At 42.1% G+C, this 21,972-nt stretch overlaps 1 protein-coding gene and 1 pseudogene across 1 annotated transcript in view; both read left to right on the top strand.

The window, feature by feature from the left end:
* The window catches only part of LOC139755697 (uncharacterized), a 705,696-nt gene that overhangs the window by 75,104 nt on the left and 608,620 nt on the right, over positions 1-21,972 (top strand). The gene's annotated exons all lie outside the window — the stretch shown is intronic.
* Positions 9,808-10,320, top strand: LOC139755698 (2-hydroxyacyl-CoA lyase 1 pseudogene; annotated as a pseudogene).

The following is a 21,972-nucleotide window of genomic DNA, read 5'->3' as shown; positions in this document are numbered from 1 at the left end:
GTCTCTTTCTTTTATACGTCTCCCACTCAATTGCATTTTTTCCCTGCAAAAATCGTCCAAAAGCCTCTCTCTTCTCTTTCACTAATACTCTTACTTCTTCATCCCACCACTCACTACCCTTTCTAATCAACCCACCTCCCACTCTTCTCATACCACAAGCATCTTTTGCGCAATCCATCACTGATTCCCTAAATACATCCCATTCATCCCCCACTCCCCTTACTTCAATTGTTCTCACCTTTTTCCATTCTGTACTCAGTCTCTCCTGGTACTTCCTCACACAAGTCTCCTTCCCAAGCTCACTTACTCTCACCACCCTCCTCACCCCAACATTCACTCTTCTTTTCTGAAAACCCATACAAATCTTCACCTTAGCCTCCACAAGATAATGATCAGACATCCCTCCAGTTGCATCTCTCAGCACATTAACATCCAAAAGTCTCTCTTTCGCACGCCTGTCAATTAACACGTAATCCAATAACGCTCTCTGGCCATCTCTCCTACTTACATAAGTATACTTATGTATATCTCGCTTTTTAAACCAGGTATTCCCAATCATCAGTCCTTTTTTAGCACATAAATCTACAAGCTCTTCACCATTTCCATTTACAACACTGAACACCCCATGTATACCAATTATTCCTTCAACTGCCACATTACTCACCTTTGCATTCAAATCACCCAACACTATAACCCGGTTTCGTGCATCAAAACCACTAACACACTCATTCAGCTGCTCCCAAAACACTTGCCTCTCATGATCTTTCTTCTCATGCCCAGGTGCATATGCACCAATAATCACCCATCTCTCTCCATCAACTTTCAGTTTTACCCATATTAATCGAGAATTTGCTTTCTTACATTCTATCACATACTTCCACAACTCCTGTTTCAGGAGTACTGCTACTCCTTCCTCTCACTAACCCCTGACTTTACTCCCAAGACATTCCCAAACCACTCTTCCCCTTTACCCTTGAGCTTCGTTTCACTCAGAGCCAAAACATCCAGGTTATATATATATATATATATATATATATATATATATATATATATATATATATATATATATATATATATATATATATATATATATATATATATATATATATATATATATATATATATATATATATATATGTATGTATATATATATATATATATATATATATATATATATATATATATATATATATATATATATATATATATATATATATATATATATATATATTTTGTTTATGGATGGGGTTGTTAGGGACGTGAATGCAAGAGTTTTGGAAAGAGGGGCAAGTATGAATTCTGTTGGGGATGAGAGAGCTTGAGAAGTGAGTCAGTTTTTGTTCGCTGATGATACAGCGCTGGTGGCTGATTATATATATATATATATATATATATATATATATATATATATATATATATATATATATATATATATATATATATATATATATATATATATATATATATATTATCCCTGGGGATAGGGGATTAAGAATACTTCCCACGTATTCCCTGCGTGTCGTATAAGGCGACTAAAAGGGGAGGGAACGGGGGGCTGGAAATCCTCCCCTCTTGTTTTTTTTTAAATTTTCCAAAAGAAGGAACAGAGGAGGCCAGGTGAGGATATTCCAAGAAAGGCCCAGTCCTCTGTTCTTAACGCTACCTCGCTAACGCGGGAAATGGCAAATAGTTTAAAAAAAAATATATATATATATATATATATATATATATATATATATATATATATATATATATATATATATATATATATATATATATATATATATATATATATATATATATATGGTTTACAGGGGGTGACATTGTCAGTAGACTGAGCTAGCTCATACGAGGCTGTTGGGGTGAACCATGGTAAGAGGGTATATGCATCAGAGTTGAGGGGATAAGGGGAAGACCAAATTGGATATGGAAGGATTGAGTGAAAAGTTATTGAAAGCTGAAGGCTTGAGTATGTAGGAGTTTGTAAGACTTAAACAGGATAATCTGAATTGGAGTGATGTGATGTTAAGAGTGTGATTTGCTGTCAGTGGAGTGAGTTAGGACTTGTAAAGCAGTCAGCTGAAACCACAGAAAGATCTGTGGGCAGTAGTTATAGATAGGGAGAGTTGGTCTGGTGCATTATACAGCTTATGAGTGGATTTGAGCAAATGAGGCCATTTCCTTGTCTGCTTTTGGCACAACCTTGCTAATACGCGAAATGGTGAACATGTACGAAAGAAAGAAATGTATGTGTTCGGTCCTGAGAACTTGAAAATTTAGTCCTCTGTGGTTGGTACAAACTGGGGACTCATTTTGCAAGATTCCAAGCAAAGTTGCCAGTGTTTGGAATCATGCCACTTTAGTTGCTAAAGTGAAAAACATAAGTATGTTATTATGGCTTTTTCAGTAAATTTTAAGCTGTAGATTATGATTGAGCTAACGATTATTCATAGGATTTGAACTGTTTTTTTACATTGTTTAGTGAGCTGACTTTGCAGATGACTTTTAATTTCCAGGAAGAGTGTGCCAGACATATATCATGTCAAACTGTGCATGAATCAGTATGTGTTGGGCCTAGATTTGGCTTTTAGTCACCCACAAGCTATGAACATGTCTTATATGTTAAAGACTTATGGTAAAATAATTAGATCTTCTTTTAGTAATGTGCCCAGGCACCTGGAAGCATTGTAATGGCAGTTTTCTGTTGAAATGCTACCTTCTTCTACTTTGCCACCACCGTAACTCATGCCCTGTTTTCTAAGGCAAAAATGAACTTTCACACGTGTGTGCAAGTGCTTTTTCACTTGCACAATAAGTGTAATAATCAAGTGAGACTAGTGTCTCTTTTCACACCATTATATGCAAAATGCTTTGACAGCATTTAGACCCATATTACCTTGGTATCCTCAAATTGGGTATCCCTTGCCCAAGCCTATCCTCTCATTGCATCCATCCATTTCTCCAGCTTTCTTCTTCTCTTTGTACTTTCATCTGTACTACCACATATCTTGTTGACCAACAGATCACTTGTCATATTTGCTAAATAGCTGTACCATCCTTATCCCTGGGGATAGGGGATTAAGAATACTTCCCACGTATTCCCTGCGTGTCGTAGAAGACGACTAAAAGGGGAGGGAGCGGGGGGCTGGAAATCCTCCCCTCTCGTTTTTTTTTTAATATTCCAAAAGAAGGAACAGAGGGGGCCAGGTGCGGATATTCCAAAAAAGGCCCAGTCCTCTGTTCTTAACGCTACCTCGCTAACGCCGGAAATGGCAAATAGTTTAAAAGAAAAAGAAAGATATATATATATATATATATATATATATATATATATATATATATATATATATATATATATATATATATATATATATATATATATATATATATATATATATATACACACACAGGCATATACATATATACACATGTACATAATTCATACTGTCTGCCTTTATTCATTCTCAGCGCCACCTCGCCACACACGAAATAACAACCCTCTCCCTCCTCATGTGTGCGAGTTAGCGCTAGGAAAAGACAACAAAGGCCCCATTCGTTCACACTCAGACTCTAGCTGTCATGTAATAATGCACCGAAACCACAGCTCCCTTTACACATCTAGTCCCCACAGAACTTTCCATGGTTTACCCAAGACGCTTCACATGCCCTGGTTTAATCCATTGACAGCACGTCGACCTCGGTATACAACATCGTTCCAATTCACTCTATTCCTTGCACGCCTTTCCCCCTCCTCCATGTTCAGGCCCCGATCACTCAAAATCTTTTTCACTCCATCTTTCCCATTCCAATTTGGTCCCCCACTTCTCGTTCCCTTCACCTCTGACACATATATCTTCTTTGTTAATCTTTCCTTACTCATTCTCTCCTTGTGACCAAACCATTTTAAAACACCGTCTTCTGCTCTCCCAACCACACTCTTTTTTTTACCACACATCGCTCTTACCCTATTATTTCTTACTCGATCAAACCACCTCACACCACATATTATCCTCAAACATCTCATTTCCAGCACATCCACCCTCCTCGCACAACTCTATCCATAGCCCACGCCTCGCAACCATACAACATTGTTGGAACCACTATTCCTTCAAACATACCCATTTTTGCTCTCCGAGATAATGTTCTCGACTCCAACTCTCATTTGCCATTTTTTTCACCTCTTGCACCTTTCTCTTGACATCCTGCCTCTTTCTTTTATATATCTCCCACTCATTTGCATTATTTCCCTGCAAAAATCGTCCAAATGCCTCTTTCTTCTCTTTCACTAGTAATCTTACTTCTTTATCCCACCACTCACTACCTTTTCTAATCTGCCCAACTCCCACGCTTCTCATACCACAAGCATCTTTTGCGCAAGCCAACACTGCTTTCCTAAATACATCCCATTACTCCCCCACTCCCTTACCTCCTTTGTTCTCACCTTTTTCCATTCTGTACTCAGTCTCTCTTGGTACTTCCTCACACAAGTCTCCTTCCCAAGCTCACTTATTCTCACCACTCTCTTCACCCCAACATTCTCTCTTCTTTTCTGAAAACCTCTACAAATCTTCACCTTCGCCTTCACAAGATAATGATCAAACATCCTTCCAGTTGCACCTCTCACGACATTGATATCCAAAAGTCTCTTTTTCGCGCGCCTATCAATTAACACGTAATCCAATAACGCTCTCTGTCCATCTCTCCTACTTACATACGTATACTTATGTATATCTCTCTTTTTAAATCAGGTATTTCCAATGACCAGTCCTTTTTCCGCACATAAATCTGCAAGCAGTTCACAATTTCCATTTACAACACTGAACCTATTTTTGCCTTCCGAGATAAAGTTCTCGCCTCCGACACATTTTTCAATGCTCCCAGAACTTTCGCCCCCTCCCCCAACCTGTGACTCACTCCCGCTTCCATGGTTCCATCCGCTGCGAAATTCACTCCTAGATATCTAAAACTCTTCACTTCCTCCATTTTTTCTCCATTCAAACTTACCTCCCAAATGACTTTTCCCTCAACCCTACTGTACCTAATAACCTTGCTCTTATTCACATTTACTCATAGCTTTCTTCTTTCACACACTTTAGCAAACTTAGTTACCAGCTTTTGCAGTTTCTCACCCGAATCAGCCACCAACGCTGTATCATCAGCGAACAACTGATTCACTTTCCAAGCTCTCTTATCCACAACAGACTGCATACTTGCCCTTTTCTCCAAAACTCTTGCTTTCCCTCCCTAACAACCCAATCCATACAGAAATTAAAGAACCGTGGAGACATCACGCACCCTTGTCGCAAACCGACATTCACTGAGAACCAATCACTTTCCTCTCTTCCTACACGTACACATGCCTTACATCCACGATAAAATCTTTTCACTGCTTCTAGGACCTTTCCTCCCACACCATATATTCTTAATACCTTCCACAGAGCATCTCTATCAACCCTATCATATGCCTTCTCCAGATCCATAAATGCTACATACAAATCCATTTGCTTTTCTAAGTACTTCTCACAGGCATTCTTCATAGCAAACACCTGATCCATATATCCCCTACCACTTCTGAAACCACACTGCTCTTCCCGAATCTAATGCTCTGTACATGCCTTCACCCTCTCAATTGATACCCTCCCATATGATTTCCCAGGAATACTCAACAGACTTATATCTCTGTAATTTTAATACTCACTTTTATCCCCTTTGCCTTTATACAATGCATTCCGCCAATCCTCAGGCACTTCACCATAAACCATACAGAAACTGAATATTCTTACCAAACATTTAACAATCCAGTCACCCTCTGTTGTAATAAATTCCACTTCAGTACCTTCCAAACCCGCCGCTTTGCCGGCTTTCATCTTCCGCAGAGCTTTCACTGCCTTTTCTCTGTTTACCAAACTATTCTCCCTGACCCTCTCACTTCGCACACCACTTCGACCAAAATCCCCTATATCTGACACTCTATCATCAAACACATTCAAGAAACCTTCAAAATACTCACTCCATCTCCTTCTCACTTTACCACTATTTGTTATTACCTCCTCATTAGCCCCCTTTGCCGATGTTCCCATTTGTTCTCTTGCCTTATGCAAATTATTTACCTCCTTCCAAAGAATCTTTTTATTCTCCCTAAAACCTAACGATACTCTCTCACCCCAGCTCTCCTTTGCCCTCTTTTTCACCTCTTGCACCTTTCTCTTGACCTTCTGCCTCTTTCTTTCACCAACAATCTTACTTCTCCATTTCACCATTCATTACTCTTTCTAATCTCCCCACCTCCCACCTTTCTCATGCCACAGGCATCTTTTGCGCAAACCATTAGTGCTTCACTAAATACATCCCATTCCTCCCCCACTCCCCTTACGTCATTTCCTCTCACCTTTTTCTATGCTGCACTCAATCTCTCCTGGTACTTCCTCACACAAGTCTTCCCAAGTTCACTTACTCTCACCACTCTCTTCACCCCAAGATTCTCTATTCTTTTCTGAAATCCTCTACAAATCTTCACCTTCGCCTCCACAAGACAATGATCAGACATCCCTCCGGTTGCACCTCTCAGCACATTAACATCCAAAAGTCTCTCTTTCACGCGACTGTCAATTAACACGTAATCCAATAACGCTCTCTGGCCATTTCTCCTACTTACATATGTATACTTATGTACATTTTTCTTTTAAACCAGGTATTCCCAATCACTAGTCCTTTTTAAGCACCACACGGAACACCCCATGTACACCAATTATTCCCTCAACTGCAACATTACTCACCTTTGCATTCAAATCACCCATCACTATAACCCGGTCTCGTGCATCAAAACCACTAACACACTCATTCAGCTGCTCCCAAAACACTTGCCTCTCATGATCTTTCTCTTCATATACTAGTTTGTCAGGTACCCTATTTATCGGCCAGTTTCTCAGAGAGGATGTAGATCTGAACTGACTGAGGACCAACTGCAACAGCCAGGATTCTAACTTATGCGGGCTCAACCATGAACGCGTCATGGTCATCAACTCCAATCACTACACCACGGAGATCCCCACGACCTGTCCACGTGATAGTCATCCTTGAAAACCAAGATATTCTCGTTGCCTCTATGGGTTAAGATTCCCCCGGGGAGTCGAGGGGTCCACAATCGTCGGATCTTGGCAAATCCTGAGGTGTGCCAGAGTCTACCAGTCTTCACCTGACCAAACACAGTGGTGCCAGACTGATAATTATCATAGATAAAACTTAACCCACAACGAAAGAAATATTACCAAAAGACGAACCGCAGAAAAAGATTCGCATCTTACATCATCAGATGGTTCCTGCAGCCAGCACAGGTAAACGTGTCGTACATGAATATTAAACAAAGGATAACTTAAAGCCTAAAATGCATCTCCCAAACATAGGAATCTTATCATGACGGTGTAGTGAAGAATCACATTACTTATATTAGTCAATCAATCAGAATCACTCAAATCCCAGGCTTCATCTCCTGACCTGGAGAACCTGTCGTATCATGACAATGCGACCTTAGTCTTATATCTGACGATACAGAAAAATATCAATATGTTCAGCTGCCCCTCACATGGCTGCTCCCTCATCTGAAAACAGTAACATAATCAAACGACATGAAGCAGTGATGTGAAAACATGATTAGTAATATTAGTGTTAATATTTCCTGGAAAACATATAAATCTGAGTCATCAAAGCCTAGGTTAGAGTGGGCTTTTCCTATAGGTATTCCAGTGTGCAAGAACCGATATTTTCTTAACTTTAGATAAACATGTAAATCATGGTAGTGATGAGACGGCTATGTGTATGCGTGTACGTACGTGTGAGGGGTAATTACGGTATCTCTAACTGAGAGAAGAGCGAGTGTAACGTATGTTGGTGTTGCATGGACGTTATAAATATGGTTACCTGTCCACATGGTTAGCTAGACCATGTCTGAGCATAGAGCTTAAGGATATATCTCTGGTTAGCTGTATATGTGAGGCAGAACGCGCCATCATTGCTGAAGGGGCGTGTAGGCTTCCAGTGAAGAAGAGCACGAGACTGAACAGCAAAGAGTCAGTTACGTTCACTGGCCTCACCGAAACAGTGAGGACGAACCTCATCAGAACTCTGAACACACGAATTTCATCTCTAGTGGTTGAGACGACTACTCATCAGCGTAGAATGGACGCAGAAACTCCTCAACCACACCATCCGAGCACGGAAGGCAGAAGATAGTCAAGGCACCCAGGCACGAGCGGCCCATCATCACAGTCTAACGGCAAGGATCATAAAGAGTGCCGGAAACCTGCGAACTAAAACAGTGCTTAACATACACCAGCTGGAAAAGTTTCCCCACTTCCGTTGTAGCCAGCTGGTTTATTCAAGTTTAATCATCACTTTTGGTGGGATAATCTGGAAAGCATATCCACAATTGGAGGAGATCTATCCAAACAGTATCAGTTTGTCTGAAGGTTAAGAGAAATTTAAGTTATACAAACATTCCTCTTATCTTCTAAATTAGGAATTGTTTATTCTGAAGAACATTAGTGCCTCACCCAAGGATAAAGAGAACTACGCAGTTGTAGCCCCTAGAACCTCGCCCAGAAACACCATCAGCCACAATATCAAACTTACTTTATTACTGCTTCTCTGGTCCGTTGGTATGAGAGGCTTTAATTGTGCGAGCCTCCAGTATCACGTATCTCGTAACAAATGCAAGGAAGTCAACACAAAGCTTCATAAATCCCGGTCGCCCAGACGTAGTTCCTGCGGAAACATATCTGAGCGGCATGACTACTGATAACCCTGGCCTTCAGGAGGAGGTGTGACAGAGGAAAGCGTGGGAGAGCATAGCAATATTCTGTCTTAAAGCTGAATACACCCAGCCATCGAGGTCTCACACTATGTGATATTAAGTGTTTTCTGTTACAATGATGACGTTCTCTTTTGTGGTCTTATAACTGTTGGACACAACGTTTAGTTTTTTATTCTAAGGCGGGACAGGCAACTGAATGCCATAATCATGGCCATCTCATTGATATATATATATATTCATGTGAGAAACTGCAGAAGCTGGTGACTGAGTTTGGTAAAGTGTGTGAAAGAAGAAAGTTAAGAGTATATGTGAATAAGAGCAAGGTTATTAGGTACAGTAGGGTTGAGGGTCAAGTCAATTGGGAGGTGAGTTTGAATGGAGAAAAACTGGAGGAAGTGAAGTGTTTTAGATATCTGGGAGTGGATCTGGCAGCGGATGGAACCATGGAAGCGGAAGTGGATCATAGGGTGGGTTAGGGGGCGAAAATCCTGGGAGCCTTGAAGAATGTTGGGGAAGTCGAGAACATTATCTCGGAAAGCAAAAATGGGTATGTTTGAAGGAATAGTGGTTCCAACAATGTTGTATGGTTGCGAGGCGTGGGCTATGGATAGAGTTGTGCGCAGGAGGATGGATGTGCTGGAAATGAGATGTTTGAGGACAATGTGTGGTGTGAGGTGGTTTGATCGAGTAAGTAACGTAAGGGTAAGAGAGATGTGTGGAAATAAAAAGAGCGTATATATATATATATATATATATATATATATATATATATATATATATATATATATATATATATATATATATATATCAAAGGTTCTGAAATATCCTGGGCCATTTTAGTACTAATGCTTTTGTTGTCCTGCACTTTCTCTTGAAGTTGAGACCACCAAGGTGAGTGTGAGGCAACAAGAGTTCCTTTGAACTACTACGCAGTACTTCATCACCTGCACCAGCTGTTACCACATGATTGTGTTATTGTCAGTGAAGGAGCCAATACCATGGACATTGGACGGACTATTTTGCTCAACAAATTTCCACGCCACAGACTGGATGCAGGTACTTTTGGTACAATGGGTGTTGGTCTTAGTTATGCCATTGCAGCAGCCTTATGGGCACAAGACCATGCTCCAGGCAAGCGAATCATATGTGTTGAAGGAGATTCTGCTTTTGGATATAGTGGTATGGAAATGGAAACAATTTACCGCTACAAACTACCCATCATAGTCATCATTGTAAACAATAATGGCATCTACAGTGGCTTGGACAAGGAATTGTTCAATGAAATAAGAGATGGAATGGATGCTGCTATTGCAACTCTACCAACATCACTTCTGCCAACTGTACACTATGAATGCATGGCTACAATGGTCAGTGAAACTGGTTTCTTCTGTAAGTCTATCCCTGAACTGCAAGAGGCAGGTAGTCAGGCTCTTGAAGAAGAAAACAAGCCTTCACTTATTAATGTGATGATCAACCCTGGAGCTCAACGCAAAGTTCAAGACTTTGACTAGCTGGCACGCTCCAGACTTTAAGTCAGAAGAATATGATGCATTTGCATTTCAAAATATCAACAACATGTGAATGAACAATTGTTTTGTATTTTTCCTTGTGTTCACAAACAAGGATTGACTGAATCCTTATTGGTTTTATACATAACTTTTTGGCTTTTGTGGGAAGGCAGCAGATTTATTTTAACTAAATTTGATAACATTATATTGTAAAGTATTATTAGGGATTTATCCCTGGGGATAGGGGAGAAAGAATACTTCCCGTGTATTCCTTGCATGTCGTAGAAGGCGACTAAAAGGGGAGGGAGCGGATGGCTGGAAATCCTCCCCTCTCATTTTTTTTTGATTTTCCAAAAGAAGGAAAATGGCGAATAGTTTGAAAGAAAAAAGTTGAATATATATATATATATATATATATATATATATATATATATATATATATATATATATATATATATATATATATATACGAACAAAGTGCATATGAACGCACACCTCATAGAAAATACAAAACTCCAACAGCCAGGATCAAACCCGGGAACCCTGTGCAACAGGCGGGAGCGCTACCGCTAGGCTATGATCGCCCCTAATAGGGAAATGACTATTCGAATACTATGTACTCGGATACCCTTCGTCTCACGTTGGTGAGCAACGGGGTCACCGCCGGTCATTTCCCATCAGATTCACACAACCAGCAGATAGCATTTTATTGAACCTAACTGTACAACGCGGAGGTATATGAATACGAACAAAGTGCATATGAACGCTCACCTTCGTAGAACATACAAACCTCCAACAGCCAGGATCGAACCCGGGACCCCTGTGCAACAGGTGGGAGCACTTTGTTCGTATTCATGTACCTGGCGGTAGCGCTCCCGCCTGTTGCACAGGGGTCCCGGGTTCGATCCTGGCTGTTGGAGGTTTGTATGATATATATATATATATATATATATATATATATATATATATATATATATATATGTATTCTAGCCTAAGCCAAGTATCCAGTTTACTGACCATTGCCGGGGGAAGGATGAATTGTGGGGTTGACTGTAGGACCGGCTGCAGCAGCCAGGATTCGAACCGAGCTCAACCCCAGACGGCCTGTGAATGCGTCACGGTCATCAACGGTAACCGCTACACCACGGAGGTTGGCTTATTTGATAATGTACTCTACTTCACAAGCCGTGGGTTATCGTTCAGTCATACTAAATCAGAGTGTACAATGCAAATCTCCCATGCCAAACTTGTAAATCATTTCTCAGGCGAAGCTCGGGGTTTGGCTACCAGTGTCGAGAAGCTGATTAGGTTAGTTAGCAGTGGAGTTTGGTCACAATATAGAAACATAGTCTGATACATATAACAAAACTACACAAAATGGCTCGTCGTCGCCTAGAAAAAGAGTGGCGGTTGCCGTATGTCAAAATGAGGCAAAAACTACGTAAGAGTCACATGAGACGATCCCTCATCTATACAGTCATAACAGTCCTGTGGTGGTCAGCAATGAAGGAGTACATAACCTATTGGCTTTGTTTTCGCTGGTAAGGTGGAAGTTTCATACCCCAGACAAACGATAGTACCAGCACTTTACTGTGTTCCAGAATGACAGTCAACTGAGCAGACAACAGCGCTTCGCTTCCTGAAGATGAGAGACAGCTTGGTAAGGTTGACCCGAGACGGTTAAGCTACTTGCATCAGTCTGCTGCCTACTTCAGCAAAAGTAAATGGTTAGCCTTATGAAATCATGCACACACCGTCCTGATCACAAGAAAAAAATGAGTAAATCATGGTAATTAACGCCCGTTATCTAACCTATCCTTCGCCAATAAAATCCTGGGATTTGTTATTCTCCAAGACAGGATAATGAAGAAAAGATTCACCTGTGCGGAAGGTGATCCTGATTCAGGTGGAGCGCAGCAGCTCCTCACAATCTATTTATTACTTGGTAGCACAGCACTCCTGATGTTAACCATCATTGTTTTGGACATCGTTGGTGCCGTCGACGAAGTGTAGTCAAGAACTTCTCTCATGCACCTCAGACATCTCCTTCATCGTTGTGATTCCTGTCTTTGATCACGAACTGGTAAGTTGTGCTCAGTGGTAGTGCATCTAGGTATCGCCCTTCATATACTAGCGTGCCTCAGGGCGCGCTTCTAACCCTCTGTTAGAAAATGGTCACTTTCTTCAGTTCAAGCTAGTGTAAGTACCTTGCGTCTTTACTGGTAACTGAAATAAAAACCTTTTCTTTTGTGTTACAAGTCGTCAACCAGTAATTACCTGTAGACATATCAGCAAGAGTAAGAGTAGAGTTGAGCATTCATGATGATTCCTAGACGGGAAAACAGTCTTTGAGAAGAGAAGGGACGACTTAAGCTTTCTGATCCTAGAAATGGTTGAAAGGATTGAAAAGTCATTTGAAAGAGGTATTAAGAATTACTATTGGTGTAAGAAGTTGTCTAAGGCTGTATTTATCTGATTTTACTCTTAGCCATGTCTGCAGCCTTGTAGGCAACGTTTGACGTCGGGTGAGGCGAAGTAATTTTTTCTTCAACAGAATTGTTCATATATGGAGTGATTGCATAATACGAGTTGTTCAAAGTAGCACCATAGATACCTTTGAAAACAAACTTGACAAAGACTTTGCTTGAGGCCCGTCCACGATTGATATCATTTCCGCCTCCGTAGTTGCCTATGAAGGTATCCAGTGTCGCAAAAAGCTTCCAAAGGACTCAGTGGTCTGGTGCTGGTGATACATCAGCTGGTGTAATCTCATTGGCAGCACAGAGTGACCTTCGAACTTTGCTGATGACTGTACAAGCGTTAAGGAGGAGTGAGCTGATATCCTGAAGATGCAATGTGACTCAATTTTCACACTGAAGAGACTTATGAAACGCTTAAGAAGAGAAGAAACTGGTCACTTTAAGGGTAATGTTCCATAATCTTGAGAGTCAAGGCTCAAATCCTTGTTCAGTTATTGAACATACTCGCCTCTCTTGAGTGGTGTGTCTCCCATCAGACAATAGTCCACATGAGAAAGCAGAGAACCGAGAACAAGGATTTTATGCAACTCAAGTCACGAACCAGCTGGTCTTACCACGTCAACATACGAAGTTCACCACATGGTAGGGACGTCGTGGGCTTGCCTCTGTGTCATGAACAAGGCTGGTTCTCCTACATTTTGATGTATGGAGGCAGAACACACCAGCACAAATACCAATTCAACACTGGCCTGTGCTGTGGTCAGAAGAAATTTTGGCAATGATTTTTCGGTCCTCGTGTGAGTTATATTAAGGAAATGATTTTGCAACAGATGAACATCAACTCCGGTTTAGAGAATTATCTTAAATTACGGTTGGCTTCGAGAACAACAGGTGAAGTCAAATGGCAGAAGTAAGATAACAGGTGAAGTAAGACGGCAGAAGTAAGATAACAGGTGAAGTAAGATGGCAGAAGTAAGATAACAGGTGAAGTAAGACGGCAGAAGTAAGATAACAGGAGAAGTAAGACGGCAGAAGTAAGATAACAGGTGAAGTAAGACGGCAGAAGTAAGATAACAGGTGAAGTAAGACGGCAGAAGTAAGATAACAGGTGAAGTAAGACGGCAAAGTAAGATAACAGGTGAAGTAAGACGGCAGAAGTAAGATAACAGGTGAAGTAAGAAGGCAGAAGTAAGATAACAGGTGAAGTAGGACGGCAGAAGTAAGATAACAGCTGAAGTAAGACGGCAGAAGTAAGATAATAGGGACGTAAGACGGCAGAAGTAAGATAACAGGTGAGGTAAGACGGCAGAAGTAAGATAACAGGTGAAGTAAGACGGCAGAAGTAAGATAACAGGTGAAGTAAGATGGCAGAAGTAAGATAACAGGTGAAGTAGGACGGCAGAAGTAAGATAACAGCTGAAGTAAGACGGCAGAAGTAAGATGATAGGAACGTAAGACGGCAGAAGTAAGATAACAGGTGAAGTAAGACGGCAGAAGTAAGATAACAGGTGAAGTAAGACGGCAGAAGTAAGATAACAGGGACGTAAGACGGCAGAAGTAAGATAACAGGGACGTAAGACGGCAGAAGTAAGATAACAGGGACGTAAGACGGCAGAAGTAAGATAACAGGTGAAGTAAGACGGCAGAAGTAAGATAACAGGTGAAGTAAGACGGCAGAAGTAAGATAACAGCTGAAGTAAGACGGCAGAAGTAAGATAATAGGGACGTAAGACGGCAGAAGTAAGATAACAGGTGAAGTAAGATGGCTGAAGTAAGATAACAGGTGAAGTAAGACGGCAGAAGTAAAATAACAGGTGAAAGTAAAACGGCAGAAGCTAAGATAACAGTGAAGTAAGACGGCAGAAGTAAGATAACAGGTGAGTAAGACGGCAGAAGTAAGATAAAAGGTGAAGTAAGATGGCTGAAGTAAGATAACAGGTGAAGTAAGACGGCAGAAGTAAAATAACAGGTGAAGTAAGACGGCAGAAGTAAGATAACAGGTGAAGTAAGACGGCAGAAGTAAGATAACAGGTGAAGTAGGACGGCAGAAGTAAGATAACAGTGGAGTAAGACGGCAGAAGTAAGATAACAGGTGAAGTAAGACGGCAGAAGTAAGATAACAGGTGAAGTAAGACGGCAGAAGTAAGATAACAGGTGAAGTAAGACGGCAGAAGTAAGATAACAGGGACGTAAGACGGCAGAAGTAAGATAACAGGGACGTAAGACGGCAGAAGTAAGATAACAGGTGAAGTAAGACGGCAGAAGTAAGATAACAGGTGAAGTAAGACGGTAGAAGTAAGATAACAGGTGAAGTAAGACGGCAGAAGTAAGATAACAGGTGAAGTAAAACGGCAGAGCTAAGATAACAGGTGAAGTAAGACGGCAGAAGTAAGATAACAGATGAAATAAGACGGCAGAAGTAAGATAACAGGTGAAGTAAGATGGCAGAAGTGAGATAACAGGTGAAGTAAGACGGCAGAAGTAATATAACAGCTGAAGTAAGACGGCAGAAGTAATATAATAGGGACGTAAGACGGCAGAAGTAAGATAACAGGTGAAGTAAGACGGCTGGAGTAAGATAACAGGTGAAGTAAGACAGCAGAAGTAAGATAACAGGTGAAGTAAGACGGCAGAAGTAAGATAACAGGTGAAGTAAGATGGCAGAAGTAAGATAACAGGTGAAGTAGGACAGCAGAAGTAAGATAACAGCTGGAGTAAGACGGCAGAAGTAAGATAATAGGGACGTAAGACGGCAGAAGTAAGATAACAGTTGAAGTAAGACGGCAGAAGTAAGATAACAGGTGAAGTAAGAGGGCAGAAGTAAGATAACAGGGACGTAAGACGGCAGAAGTAAGATAACAGGGACGTAAGATGGCAGATGTAAGATAACAGGTGAAGTAAGATGACAGAAGTAAGATAACAGGTGAAGTAAGACGGCAGAAGTAAGATAACGGGTGAAGTAAGACGGCAGAAGTAAGATAACAGGTGAAGTAAGACGGCTGAAGTAAGATAACAGGTGAAGTAAGACGGCAGAAGTAAGATAACAGTGACGTAAGACGGCAGAAGTAAGATAACATGTGAAGTAAGACGGGAGAAGTAAGATAACAGGTGAAGTAAGACGGCAGAAGTTAGTTAACAGGTGACGTAAAAGAGAAGTAAGATAACAGGTGAAGTAAGACGGCAGAAGTAAGATAACAGGTGAAGTAAGACGGTAGACGTAAGATAACAGGTGAAGTAAGACGGCAGAAGTAAGATAACAGGTGAAGTAAAACGGCAGAGCTAAGATAACAGGTGAAGTAAGACGGCAGAAGTAAGATAATAGATGAAATAAGACGGCAGAAGTAAGATAACAGGTGAAGTAAGACGGCAGAAGTAAGATAACAGTTGAAGTAAGACGGGAGAAGAAAGATAACAGGTGAAGTAAGACGGCAGAAGTAAGATAACAGGTGAAGTATGACGGCAGAAGTTAGAGAAGTAAGACGGGAGAAGTAAGATAACGGGTGAAGTAAGACGGCAGAAGTAAGATAACAGGGACGTAAGACGGCAGAAGTAAGATAACAGGTGAAGTAAGACGGGAGAAGTAAGATAACAGGTGAAGTAAGACGGGAGAAGTAAGATAACAGGTGAAGATGGCAGAAGTAAGATAACAGGTGAAGTAAGACGGCAGAAGTAAGATAACAGATGAAATACGACGGGAGAAGATAACAGGTGAAGTAAGACGGCAAAAGTAAGATAACAGATGAAATAAGACGGCAGAAATAAGATAACAGGTGAAGTAAGACGGCAGAAGTAAGATAACAGGTGAAGTAAGACGGGAGAAGTAAGATAACAGGTGAAGTAAGACGGGAGAAGTAAGATAACAGCTGAAGTAAGATGGCAGAAGTAAGATAAAAGGTGAAGTAAGACGACAGAAGTAAGATAACAGGGACGTAAGACGGCATAAGTAAGATAACAGGGACGTAAGACGGCAGAAGTAAGATAACAGGTGAAGTAAGACGGCAGAAGTAAGATAACAGGTGAAGTAAGACGGCAGAGCTAAGATAACAGGTGAAGTAAGACGGCAGAAGTAAGATAACAGATGAAATAAGACGGCAGAAGTAAGATACCAGGTGAAGTAAGACGGCAGAAGTAAGATAACAGGTGAAGTAAGACGGGAGAAGTAAGATAACAGGTGAAGTAAGACGGCAGAGCTAAGCTAACAGGTGAAGTAAGACGGCAGAAGTAAGATAACAGGTGAAGTAAGACGGCAGAAGTAAGATAACAGGTGAAGTAAGACGGCAAAAGTAAGAGAAGTAAGACGGGAGAAGTAAGATAACAAATGAAGTAAGACGGCAGAAGTAAGATTACAGGTGAAGTAAGACGGCAGAAGTAAGATAATAGATAAAGTAAGACGGCAGAAGTAAGATAACAGGTGAAGTAAGACGGCAGAAGTAAGATAACAGGGACGTTAGACGGCAGAAGTAAGTTAATTGGTAAAGTAAGACGCCAGAAGTAAGAAAACAGGGACGCAAGACGGCAGAAGTAAGATAACAGGTGAAGTAAGAAGGGAGAAGTAAGATAACAAATGAAGTAAGACGGCAGAAGTTAGATAGCAGGTGGATGAGGATAACTGCTCTTGGCTTGGTAAATAGAGGGACAGAATGGTTTTCTCTTCATTCTTCTGTTACTTAGACGACTTGTGTCAGTGATATTATACCCACACTTGCATATACACACCTACACAGACACAGACAGACAGACAGACAGACAGACACACACACACACACACACACACACACACACACACACACACACATACACACATACACACACACATACACACGCACACACATACACACACACTCAGGCCAACAAGCAAATACAAAAAAATCCCACATAGAACAAGGTGTATGCGTGATGCTAAACAATTGCCTCAGCCAGAGGAAGTAGTAATGAGGGTTCCCCGCACGTGTGTGGCAGAATAAATGAGGAGGAGCAGGTGGAGGGGCAGGCAGGAGGGGAAGTGTTAGGTAGGGGAGGGATGGGGTGGGGGAGAGAGGGAGATGCCGTCTGCCTTTGGGTCACCAACTTGATGCTTCACTATCACTGAGACAATCGTCTCTCTCTTTGTTGATCTATCGAAGTCACTAGCTTCACTGTGTGTGTGTGTGTGTGTGTGTGTGTGTGTGTGTGTATGTGTGTGTATGTGTGTGTGTGTGTGTGTGTGTGTGTGTGTGTGTGTGTGTGTGTGTACTAGTATCAAATCACCCTCAAAACCTCACTGTACTAACGTCGTCAGTCTACCAAGTTCAACTTTCAGCTGTGCTGCATCAGTGGTACAGGAGTCGTGCAGGAGTGCGCCGCTCCTGTAGTAGCAGATGACATCCACCACACGTAGCCACTGCCTCTGTGTGGTGTGGGAGGCGTGCGTACTGCACACAACACTCACATGACAACTTTACACGACCTGACAAACTCTCACGTGAACACAACTGAGATACAGAGATCGTGTGTAGGATTTATGTCAGATGGATTTGTATTGTCTGCCATTAACTGCTTTGTACGTGTAATGGTTGGAGAAAAAGAAATTCATTTGCGTAGTTTTTGGTTGGGTTGCCATAAAGCAAAGTGGCTGGACAATCATAACTTCGTCGGTGTGCGTGTGGTTGTCTTATCTTGTCCAAAACTGATAAACAGGAGCGTCAGTGAAGTGGTCAATGTGTGAAAACCAACATATCTAACGGGCCGAGGCTCGAGCCCCCAGAAAACGGGAACCGGATCCCCGCCAAAGCACCTGTCTATCCTCCTCTCTGGAGCTGGTGGATGAAAAGCTACCTGGTATATAACAAGTTAAGGGATGGTGCAACACGAACCTAACCTAACCTAACACAGTAATCAGAAATAGTAATCACACACACACACAGACACACACAGACACACACACACACACACACACACACACACACACACACACACACACACATTTATTAACCATCCTGGAGGGGAAGATAAACACCTGGGTTAGGTTAGGTTAGGTTAGGTTAGGTTAGGTTAGGTTAGGTTGGATTAGGTTAGGTTAGGTTAGGTTAGGTTAGGTTACGTTGGATTAGGTTAGGTTAGGTTAGGTTGGATTAGGTTAGGTTAGGTTAGGTTAAATTAGGTTGGATTAGGTTAGGTTAGGTTAGGTTAGGTTGGATTAGGTTAGGTTAGGTTAGATTAGGTTAGGTTAGGTTAGGTTGGATTAGGTTAGGTTAGGTTAGGTTAGGTTGGATTAGGTTAAGTTAGGTTAGGTTAGGTTAGGTTAGGTTAGGTTAGGTTAGGTTGGGTTAGGTTGGATTAGGTTAGGTTAGGTTAGGTTAGGTTAGGTTAGGTTAGGTTGGATTAGGTTAGGTTAGGTTAGGTTAGGTTAGGTTACGTTGGATTAGGTTAAGTTAGGTTAGGTTAGGTTAGGTTAGGTTGGATTAGGTTAAGTTAGGTTAGGTTAGGTTAGGTTAGGTTGGATTAGGTTAGGTTAGGCTAGGTTAGGTCAGGTTGGATTAGGTTAGGTTAGGTTAGGTTGGATTAGGTTAGGTTAGGTTAGGTTAGGTTAGGTTAGGTTAGGTTAGGTTAGGTTAGGTTAGGTTAGGTTAGGTTAGGTTAGGTTAGGTTAGGTTAGGTTAGGTTAGGTTAGGTTAGGTTAGGTTAGGTTAGGTTAGGTTAGGTTAGGTTAGGTTAGGTTAGGTTAGGTTAGGTTAGGTTAGGTTAGGTTAGGTTAGGTTAGGTTAGGTTAGGTTAGGTTAGGTTAGGTTAGGTTAGGTTAGGTTAGGTTAGGTTAGGTTAGGTTAGGTTAGGTTAGGTTAGGTTAGGTTAGGTTAGGTTAGGTTAGGTTAGGTTAGGTTAGGTTAGGTTAGGTTAGGTTAGGTTAGGTTAGGTTAGGTTAGGTTAGGTTAGGTTAGGTTAGGTTAGGTTAGGTTAGGTTAGGTTAGGTTAGGTTAGGTTAGGTTAGGTTAGGTTAGGTTAGGTTAGGTTAGGTTAGGTTAGGTTAGGTTAGGTTAGGTTAGGTTAGGTTAGGTTAGGTTAGGTTAGGTTAGGTTAGGTTAGGTTAGGTTAGGTTAGGTTAGGTTAGGTTAGGTTAGGTTAGGTTAGGTTAGGTTAGGTTAGGTTAGGTTAGGTTAGGTTAGGTTAGGTTAGGTTAGGTTAGGTTAGGTTAGGTTAGGTTAGGTTAGGTTAGGTTAGGTTAGGTTAGGTTAGGTTAGGTTAGGTTAGGTTAGGTTAGGTTAGGTTAGGTTAGGTTAGGTTAGGTTAGGTTAGGTTAGGTTAGGTTAGGTTAGGTTAGGTTAGGTTAGGTTAGGTTAGGTTAGGTTAGGTTAGGTTAGGTTAGGTTAGGTTAGGTTAGGTTAGGTTAGGTTAGGTTAGGTTAGGTTAGGTTAGGTTAGGTTAGGTTAGGTTAGGTTAGGTTAGGTTAGGTTAGGTTAGGTTAGGTTAGGTTAGGTTAGGTTAGGTTAGGTTAGGTTAGGTTAGGTTAGGTTAGGTTAGGTTAGGTTAGGTTAGGTTAGGTTAGGTTAGGTTAGGTTAGGTTAGGTTAGGTTAGGTTAGGTTAGGTTAGGTTAGGTTAGGTTAGGTTAGGTTAGGTTAGGTTAGGTTAGGTTAGGTTAGGTTAGGTTAGGTTAGGTTAGGTTAGGTTAGGTTAGGTTAGGTTAGGTTAGGTTAGGTTAGGTTAGGTTAGGTTAGGTTACGTTAGGTTAGGTTAGGTTAGGTTAGGTTAGGTTAGGTTAGGTTAGGTTAGGTTAGGTTAGGTTAGGTTAGGTTAGGTTAGGTTAGGTTAGGTTAGGTTAGGTTAGGTTAGGTTAGGTTAGGTTAGGTTAGGTTAGGTTAGGTTAGGTTAGGTTAGGTTAGGTTAGGTTAGGTTAGGTTAGGTTAGGCTAGGTGTAGGCCGATTGACTCACCCAGGATTCGAAACCATGCAGGTTCAACCCCTCCGGTGGACGGGCACATGGTGATTCAGAGTCAGCAATACTAATGACTACACCATGGGGGCCCGTGAGAGTGTGTGTGTGTATGTGTGTGTGTGTGTATGTGTGTGTGTGTGTGTGTGTGTGTGTGTGTGTGTGTGTGTGTGTGTGTGTGTGTGTGTGTGTGTGTACACATAGAAGTCAAGGCATGGTATATATACACACTAGCGTCAGACTGTACCAAACACACACACACACACACAGTAGTGATGATGGGGTAATGTTGGTTTGGTATTATCATTACTGTGTGATGGCAGAGATGACGTAAGAAGTAGCGGATGACCTTTTGCAGTGAGGAGGAAAGTACACTTGTAGGGACGGCGGGAAACACACTGCGACGGACACAACACTGCAAGTGAACCACGTGAGGAGTAAAGCAAACAGCGGTGCAGGTGGTGCAGGTGTGGTGGTATGGGTGCAGGTGGTGCAGGTGTGGTGGTATGGGTGCAGGTGGTGCTGGTGTGGTGGTATGGGTGCAGGTGGTGCAGGTGTGGTGGTATGGGTGCAGGTGGTGCTGGTGTGGTGGTATGGGTGCAGGTGGTGCTGTTGTGGTGGTATGGGTGCAGGTGGTGCAGGTGTGGTGGTATGGGTGCAGGTGGTGCAGGTGTGGTGGTAAGGTCGCAGGTGGTGCTGGTGTGGTGGTATGGGTGCAGGTGGTGCAGGTGTGGTGGTATGGCTGCATGTGGTGCAGGTGTGGTGGTAAGGTCGCAGGTGGTGCAGGTGTGGTGGTATGGGTGCAGGTGGTGCAGGTGTGGTGGTATGGGTGCAGGTGGTGCTGGTGTGGTGGTATGGGTGCAGGTGGTGCAGGTGTGGTGGTAAGGTCGCAGGTGGTGCAGGTGTGGTGGTATGGGTGCAGGTGGTGCAGGTGTGGTGGTAAGGTTGCAGGTGGTGCAGGTGTGGTGGTAAGGTTGCAGGTGGTGCAGGTGTGGTGGTAAAGTCGCAGGTGGTGCAGGTGTGGTAGTATGGGTGCAGGTGGTGCAGGTGTGGTGGTATGGGTGCAGGTGGTGCAGGTGTGGTGGTAAGGTCGCAGGTGGTGCAGGTGTGGTGGTATGGGTGCAGGTGGTGCAGGTGTGGTGGTAAGGTTGCAGGTGGTGCAGGTGTGGTGGTAAGGTCGCAGGTGGTGCAGGTGTGGTGGTATGGGTGCAGGTGGTGCAGGTGTGGTGGTATGGGTGCAGGTGGTGCAGGTGTGGTGGTATGGGTGCAGG

Source organism: Panulirus ornatus, chromosome 19 (genome assembly GCF_036320965.1).
Source record: "Panulirus ornatus isolate Po-2019 chromosome 19, ASM3632096v1, whole genome shotgun sequence".
Lineage (NCBI taxonomy): Eukaryota > Metazoa > Arthropoda > Malacostraca > Decapoda > Palinuridae > Panulirus > Panulirus ornatus.
The sequence above is the reverse complement of the archived record's forward strand: the minus strand, read 5'-3'. Positions and strand labels throughout refer to the sequence as shown.